Raw genomic sequence first — 9,957 nt, 5'->3', positions numbered from 1 at the left:
TATATTATTTATAATAACTAAGGCGTAAATAATAAGTAACGAGGTCGCTTATTTAAAAATAAAAATAAGTCGATGTTAATTAAGTTTATATAAAAAATATATTAATTAAATGAAAATTAAATATTAAGCTTATTTTAATAATAAATAAAAAGCTAATTCAGTATTTTTAATAAAAGGAAGATAATAAAGGATTATATAAATAAATAGTTAATATAGCTTAATATTTAAAAGAAACGGAATTAATAAAAAATAGTTTATAATAATAATAAATCTTTATAACTATATCATAAAAAATAATTAAATAATAAGCCTTTTAAAAAGTTATATAGTATTTATTTAAAATTCATAAGATTATAATATAAATAAATTATAATATATATTTTTAAAAATCTTAAATAAAAGCTTTAGTTAAAAAAAAAGTAAAAATAGCTATATTAATATAATTATTTTTACCGTTTTTATAAAAAAGTATCGTTTTTTTAAATTAATTAAAAAGCCGAATAGCGACGTCGGTATAAGAGCGACGTTGGTGTATTAATTTACGACGTTAGTATATTAATTCCTTTATTTAAATAAGCTTATAATATAAAAAGTATATAAAAGTTTTAAAGTTAAAGCTATAATTATACTAACCATATTAAAAGTTTAAATAATAATATAAAAGCTATTTACTCTTTTTTTAAACCTTAATAATAGTTTATTATTTATAACCGTATATTACGACCTAATTGTTACGACCCAATACGTATTGCTAGACCAGGGCCCTGCCCCACATGACCTACGGCGGCTACCACACTATATATACAATAATAAAAACCTAGACGGCCCCCCTCAAGATAAAAGAATTATAAATAAGTTACGTAATTACGATTATATAATAAAATAAAAAATAAATATTTATAAATAAATAAAACGGACGATTATAAAAATATAAAATAGATAACCGTTTAATAAACGGTTAGATAATAGTAAATAAGATATTATAAAGGATATATTTATAATTAAGACTTATATATAAAAAAGCTCGAGCTGGGCTCGAGGATAGATTTCTATAGCTTCTTTAGTAATTAATTTCGTATTAGATCTCACGATTACTTTTAACTATCTTTATTAAAAACTTATTAATAAGATTACGATTAATTACCGAAGCCTTATTTACTTTACGACTTATAAATAATAGCTTCTTTAAAGTTATTCTTACGACGATTACTGTTTACGAGTATCGTAGCCCCGACTTTTATTAACACAAACCTCACTACGACTAGCCGATCGTAATATTAATACGTATTGCTAGACTAGGGCCTTACCTTATAAAACCTATGGCGGCTATTATATTATATATATAATAATAAAAACTTAAATAGCTCTCTTTAAAACAAAAAAATTATAAATAAGTTATATAACTACGATTATATAATAAAATAAAAAACAAATACCTTTAAATAAATAAAATAAACGATTATAAAAATATAAAATAAACGATTCTTTAGTAAATAATCGAATAATAATAAATAAAATATTATAAAAAATATATTTATAATTAGGATTTATATATAAAATAGCTTTAAGTTAGGCTTAAGGATAAATTTCTATAGCTTTTTTAATAATTAATTTCTTATTAAATTTTATAATTATTTTTAATTATTTTTATTAAAAACTTGTTTAATAAAATTACGATTAATTATTAAAATTTTATTTATTTTACAATTTATAAATAATAGTTTTTTTAAAATTATTTTTATGACGATTATGATTTATAAATATCGTAGCCTTAACTTTTATTAATATAAACCTTATTATAATTAGCCGATCGTAATATTTTAATTATTTTTATTTAATAAATTAACTTTATAGAAACTTGTTAAATAATATAAACAATATTTACTTAATTCTTTTAATAAAAATAAATAGCTTTAAGTTTTAAATACTAAGCTCTCCTAAATTAAAAGAGATTTTAAAATACTTAATATTAAATACGACTCTGATAAAAATATAGTTTTTAATAAAATAATATATATTTAAATACGTAAAACTAATAAAAAAAACATTAAATATAATAAAAAACTAAATAAACTTTTTAATATTAATACCGCTCGATTAATAAAAGCTTAAATTAAAAACAATTATAATATCGCTTATATATAAAAACTATTTAATATTATATTTAAAAAACTTAATATTAAATATAATAAAGCCTTAGAACTTACTAAATAAATAAATACGCTCTAAAATACTATTAATATTATTATTACCCTTTTTAATAAAAAATAATAAAAACTTAAATTTAATATATTTATTATTTTTAATAATACTTTTAAAATTTTAAAAAGATTTTTAATTTAAATTAAAAACTTTTAAAACTTTTATTAAAAAAATTCTAATAACAAAATTAAAAAAGTTATATATATTATTAGTTTTTTTAAAAAACGAATTTTTAAATAATTTAAACTTTTTTAAAAAAAGAATTTTAATAAAAAAACTTTTAACGAATATTTTATTAAAATACGAGATATTTATTATAATTTTAAAAGATTTAAAAAGATTTTTAAATTATTTTTTTAAAGTTTAAATAAGAAATAATAAGTTAAATATAATATATTATAATTTTGATAAATTAAGGTAATAAAGGACTATTTAATTAAGTTTAAACGACTTAATACTTAATTTAATTTTATTAATAAAATTAAAATCTTTATATTTTATTAAAAATTAAAAAATAAAATTAAAAACGAAATTATTAAATTTAATAAACTAAAAAATGTTTTTAAATATATTAAACTCGTAATTAAAATCGATAACCGCTTTTATAAAAAAAAAAGAATAATAATAAAAACTATTAGAATAATAATAACTGGGACTAAACGTACGGTATATTAAGAGTAACTAAACCTCTATTTAGTCACGTAGATATTCCGATACGTAACTAGCTCTAATTACGTATATAAATATATTCCGAAACGCCTTCCTTATTATATAAACTTAGGAAGATTATTATAAAATAAAATCACTTTTTTAATTACTAACTTATTACCGGGATTTATATATATATCCCCCCTTAGTCCGTTTAATATTAATTAGTAAATTATATCGGATAATTTATAAATTAGCTAATACGAAAAGATAAGATTTAAGTTTGTAAATTAAGCCGTACGAGCTTTTTATACTTTATCCTTAAATTAAAATTATATTATCTTATTAATAAAATTAGGTAAAGGAAGTTCAGGACGATTTTTAATCTTAATTTTTATATAAAGAGAACTTTTTATTATCGCCTTAAAATAGAATTAAATAGAGAATTATTTTTATATAATTAATAGAATTAATAATATGCGCTATTATATGACAAATTTAATAAGATATTATACGATTCGATACGATTACTACCTATTAAGATTATATCGGTATTATTTTTAGACCCCTAATTATTAAAAAAAAAAAAGATAGAACTAGCCTAACTAAAGATTAAAATTAACACCCTAATAAACGAATTTTTAACTAAATTAGACTCTAAATTATAAGCGATATAAACGTATGAAGACGTTAGCGATAGGAGTGTAATCCTTTTAAAAAACTAAATTAATATTATTAATTTAATATTTTAAAATAACTCCGTCGACCTCTATATAAACCTATTAAACTTATAGATAATTACCTATTTCGTACGAGCTTTAATAGACATTATCTAATTTAATTTAATAAAAGGATTATTATGAACTTTATTCCTTAAGGATTTTAAAGGATAGATAAGGGATTACTTCTTTTAAATAAACCGTATTTTTTTAAAAAAACTCGTATGAATTTTTAAAAATAATGATTTTTTTATGCTAATAAGTAGGAACTATATTAATCGATTTATATAATTTATAAGTACCCTTAAGGAAAAGCTAAAAGAGGCTTTACGATAATAAAATATGTAGAGATTAATCTTTTATATATCGATAATCTTTATACCTACTCCTTTACTGTTATAAACTATAGCTCGAAAAGGAACCGAATAGATATATAAATTAAAACCTATTAGGTTAAATATGATTAACTAATTAACCTTAAGCGAGTTTTTTAAACGAGTCGTATGATAAACCCTATTAGGAGTAAGGTTTTCTTAAAAAGTTAAAACTTTTTTATAAATATTTTATCGTATAACCTTAGATTAAGAAAAATTTATATTTATATACGATTTTTTATTAAAACGACCGATTTAAAATAGCCTATATAATCTTATTATAATTATTTTATTTTAAAAAGGATAAAAAAAAGAGAGGAACTATACTAAGAAACCGTATGATATTTTTTATAATAAAGTTTAGGTATTTATTAGCTTTTACTATCGCTTTAAAATTATAAAGGATTAATACTATATAGTTTTCCCAAACATATTTGCCGATCGTACGGAAGAGTTCTATTTATATTATATTAGACCAGATAAGAGATAAGATTAGATTTATAATATGCTGGACAGCCACTTTAATACTAATATTAATTATAATTTTTATTAAACCGATTAGATAATATTTATATTCGTACGAGTAAAAAAGGAAAACTTAAATAAAACACTTATAGAGGTCTTAAAGATACTTTTAAATAAACTTTAAATCGTATAACGTACTTTAAGAAAAGGATATTAAAAAGAAATTATATTTTATATAATAATAATTAGAGTATATTGCGGTATTTTAAAACTAAAATTAACGATAATTTCTTAAAAGCTAATATATAAAGCGTTTTTTTTAGACTTATAGGTATCTATTTAAGTAGCTATAGATAAGATTTTTATATCGTACGATATTAATTATATTAACCGCTGCTATATTTTAAATTTTCGCTGCTTTTAAAAGCTATTATATAATTATTTAAAACTACTTTTTTTAAGGAAGTTATTTTAGGAATTAAGGAATAATACGAAACCTTTTATACGATTATCTAGTTTAACGCTTTAATACTAAGGGTTTTTAAATAAGAAGTGCTTTGTATATAAGAAGGTAGGGTGCTAGTCTCGGAATTACTTTATAAAAAAACGTAATTAAACTAAAGAATAATTCTTTTAAGATTATTTATGAATATAATAAAATTCGTATAACGAGTTCGAAATATACTTATTAGAATATAAAGGCTAATTAAAAGACGCCTTGTATAATAAGGAAAAAAAAAGTAGTAATAAATTTATTTTAGTATATTTTACGATATTAATATTTTTATATCGTACGACGGGATAAGATATGTTTATTATTTTTAAAATTATCGATATTTAACTTTTTTTATTATATGATATATATTTTATGATATATTAAGGGGAACTATAGGATATAAGAATAGTTAAGTTTTTAATAATAAAGAAACCTTAGTTTTAAATATATTTAAAAGAATACCCCCGTACGAAAGTTAATTAGAATTTAGGATTTATAAATATACGATTTGATATAATTAAAAGTGTATTATTTATAGGGTTGGTTGAAATTAAAAACCTTATCGAACGAGTTATTTATTATATTTTAAATATTTTAACGCCCTTTTTATTTTTATTATAAAATATAGACCGTTTAAGGGCGTATTTTAATAATATAAATAATGTTATTATACGACGAGACGGTATAATAATCCTAGTCCTAAGGAAATAGGGATATCTATTTTTTAACCTTAATCGTACGGAAATAAGAGTGTTTTTTATAAAGGGTTAGTTCTAAAGATTATATCGATGTTTTAAGCACCTTCGTACGAATCGACTATACCGACTTCTAAAAGATATTAAGTATAATAATATAAACGAATTAATCTTTTAAAAAATTTAAACCTTTTATTATTATTACTAGTTGTACGACTTAGTATTAAAAAGATTTAAGTTTTTTTTGAAGGATAATTATTATTTTAATTACGAAATTGTTATAGATATCGTACGATTAAAAGATAAGAATATCCTATATATTATCGATATTAAAACTAGCTTTTAAAAGGTAATATTTTTAAAATTATTTTCCGTACGAGATATTTAGAATATATTATATAAGTACTAGATTTATATATATATAAGACTATTAGACTATATTTCGTACGACTTTGGGATAAATTTTATGTTAACGGAGTTTAGGATATAAGTAAAGATTATAAGTATATTATACGAAGAGATATTAATCAAAATATATTAAGTAATAGGAAAAGTAGAAAAGGTATATATACTTTTACGACAAGCGTACGAAATCTTATTTAAAGAACTTAGTTATAATACGGATAAGGAAACGATTTTTTAAATAGTAATTAAAGTTTTAAACGATATTACTAGACCTAATAGAATTATATTAACCTTATTAGTTTTTAGAATATACTTAAGGATTAACTTCGACTCATTACCCTTACTAGATATTATATAATAGGTAGAAGTAATTTAAAAGGTTATAAAGATACTTAGAGTAATTAAAATAGATATTAAAATTAATCGTACGATTAATATTTAAAATAGACCTAATATTTAAAAAGTTTTTTCGCTATTTTTTTAAAACGACGTCTTTATTTAGAAAGAAAACTAAAAGTAAATAGGACTTTATAAGGTTATAAGTATTGATTGTACGATAATTACGGTGGATATAGTTAATAGCCTTATTTAATTTCGTATAATATATATTAAGCTATATTATTAAGAAGAGGCTATATATAAAAACTAGGACTTAGACTAAAGAGAAGTTTAACTATTATAATTATTAATTTAATTAAGGCTAAGAAGGAGGTTAAAAAAGAAAATAATATAATAAGGCCTTATATGATAATCGGTACGACTTTATTTAATTTAAAAAAAAAATAATTACGATTTAACTATTAAATTATAATAAAATAATATTATTACGATTTTTAAAGGACCGTACAAAGAATTTAATATTATTAAAATCGACGCCCTTATTATTTAAAAGGTTTTTACTTTCGTACGATATAACTAAAAATAATATAAATCTTTTTATATTTATAAAATTAAAATAATATAAAAGATTAAAAATAAATTTATAAAATTAATTAAAAAATCGAGACTGGTTATTTAAAGGTATAGGGATAAGGAGAAGGAAAATATTTTTACGTAAGTACTTACCGTTTAGAGAATAAGCTAAAGATTAGTTTTAGCTTTTAGTCCTACCCTTGTACGAGATTTTAAGGCGTAAAGCGAATTACGAGATATTACTTAAGCTTATATATAATCGTATAATAAGCTTAGTAGGACTATCGTTACTTAACTCCTTAAGGAACTTTAAGATAAATATTTTAAAGGAATGTTATTATATATCTTTAAACCCCTATACGGATTAGTAAAGTTAGGGCTATATTAATATAAAACTTATTACGCTTATTATATTAATAATCTCGATATAATATAATTATTATACGACCTATATTTATTTTATACGACAAAGAACTTAAAGGATTTTAGGCTTATAATAATATAAATTAATAATACTTTTAATTTTATTACCGTACGATTTTTAAAAAAGGAGGAGGAATAGCTTAAACTTTATAACCTTTATATAAAGCCTAAGATAATTCTAGCTTAGGACTAACCGATTGAATTTAATAAAGGCCGTATTTTAATTTTAGATAAGGATATTTTATTTAGTTAAAAAGGATAGATTAAATAGTTTTATACGATTAATAAAATAGTACTTAATATTTTTTAATAATATGTTATATAGCGAGTAAAAGGGGTATATGTATTTTTTATATATTAGCCCGAAGTTATATACGACTTTTTAATAGCGGCCTAGTTTAAAAAACTAACGCCGGAAAATATAAACGATTTAAATATACGATTATAATAGTAAATTAATAATTTAGACCGAGGGTTAAAATATGTGCTATTAGATATATTTCGTACGAGTATTTATGTCTTTATTGATAGATTATTTATTAATAATTTTAACTTTTTTTTTTAATTTAGATTTTTAATTATTTTTAGCGAGGAAACTTTTTATACGACGATAAAGTTTAAAATTAAAAGGAATATTATTTATTAGAGCTTTATAAAATATAAACGTGTTATATAAAGCGTTTTAGTAAATAAGTTTTATAGAATAGTAGCTGGGTTCGATAGTATTATTATTATTCGTACGATATTAAATAATATCTTAGATACCTTTATATATCTTAAAATTCCCTTTATTATCTATTTTAATTTTCGGTCGTTGTACGAATGCTTAGTTAAATTAAGTATTATAAATAAGAAAAGATTTATAATTAATATAATATTATTAAGAGAATCGTACGAAAAGAAAGAAATTTTAAAAGTGAAATAGATTAATAGGAAAGATAATCCGTTAGACGCTTTTATAAAGAAGTTTTTAAATATAGTACTTAAACGATTTATTTTAATTAACTACTTAAAGATTAGAATTAAGGTATATATAAATAGGTTAGAAGGAGAGGAAGAATATATTACTGGTCGTACGATATAATTAATATGTATAGAGATTGTTTTTGTTTTAATTAAAAAAAATTGTTTTGTTATTTATATCGTACGCCTAAGTATATATTTATTTTATTAATTTTTTCTTATTATTTCTTTATTGCACGAACTAAACTAAAAACCTTAAATCCTTTATTTTAGTATAATAAGATGCTTTTTAATAACTCTAGTACTTTTAATCATAAAACGACCCTTAATCGTATTACGAGGATAATTACTACTAAACCGACCTCTACTAAACCGACCTTTACTAGACCGACCTTTACTAAAACGACCTTTACTAAAACCGCTACTTTTATTATTATTATTATTCTTATACGAACTACGACTAATATACTCATAATAAGTATTATAAGATTACTAAACGTATTCGGTATAAATTCCGTTTTAATAATTATGAACTCGTACGTACTTACGGAACTAAGTATTAAATTATTAATATTTTTAAATATAACTTCGTACGATAGAGCTACAGGACTAAATTAAAATAGCTCGGAAGTAACTTTTATAACGGATAATATAAGTAAATAGGAAATAAAAATCCTTATTAGTAGGGAGACGTATTTAGATATTACGCGAAGGTATTTAAGTAACTTAGCGTTTTTAATTTTAGAAAGATATTAATATAAGTTAAAGAATAATAAGGAAAAGACTATATAAATATTAATATAAAGAGAGATTATAAGGTTACGATTTAAATTAGATTTAATAAATAAAGTAACGTAATAAATACCTTAAGGATCTATACGAACTTTAATAACTCTTATTAAGGTAATAAACTAAGTATTTTAGTTACCGAGAACGAGCTAATTAGTAAAAATAAAAGATATATTAATTTATATAAAGTTAATATAAAAAGTTATTATTAATATGTAATAGAAAAAGTTTTATTATTTAGGTTATTTATGGAATTAATATAGAGGTAAGAAAATAGAGGGCTAAAAAGGGGGCAAAGGCTATTTTTATATACTTTTTTATATAAATATTTAAGTAAATATTTATAAAGGTAATAAATTAGTATAAAAGGTTTATACGGGTAATTTATTATAGCTATTTCGGATTAAATAAATTAGTATGATGATCGTACATATAATTTACTAATAAGTTTAATCTTAATATCGACTTATCCGTTAGTTAGTAAATAACTATTTTATTTTTATCTAATTATATAACGGATTGTTATTATATTTATTTAGGTTAAAAGCGTAGGAGTTTTATTTATTATTTTAGAAAATAAGTAATTATCGTCGTACGATAACTTACTTATTTAGTTATTAACTAACTCGATAAAACGATAATTAATTTAATTTAGTTATTAACTTAGGGGATGGCGTACGTTTATTAATAAAAAAAAAAAAGTTCTTAGTGTTAGAATAATAATAACTGGGACTAAACGTATAGTATATTAAAAGTAACTGAACCTCTATTTAGTCACGTAGATATTCCGACACGTAACTAGCTTTAGTCGTATATATAAATATATTCCGAAACGCCTTCCTTATTATACAAACTTAGGAAAATCA

Source organism: Colletotrichum orchidophilum (genome assembly GCF_001831195.1).
Source record: "Colletotrichum orchidophilum strain IMI 309357 chromosome Unknown Scaffold_18.1, whole genome shotgun sequence".
In the NCBI taxonomy this organism is placed as follows: Eukaryota; Fungi; Ascomycota; class Sordariomycetes; order Glomerellales; family Glomerellaceae; genus Colletotrichum; species Colletotrichum orchidophilum.
The sequence above is the reverse complement of the archived record's forward strand: the minus strand, read 5'-3'. Positions refer to the sequence as shown.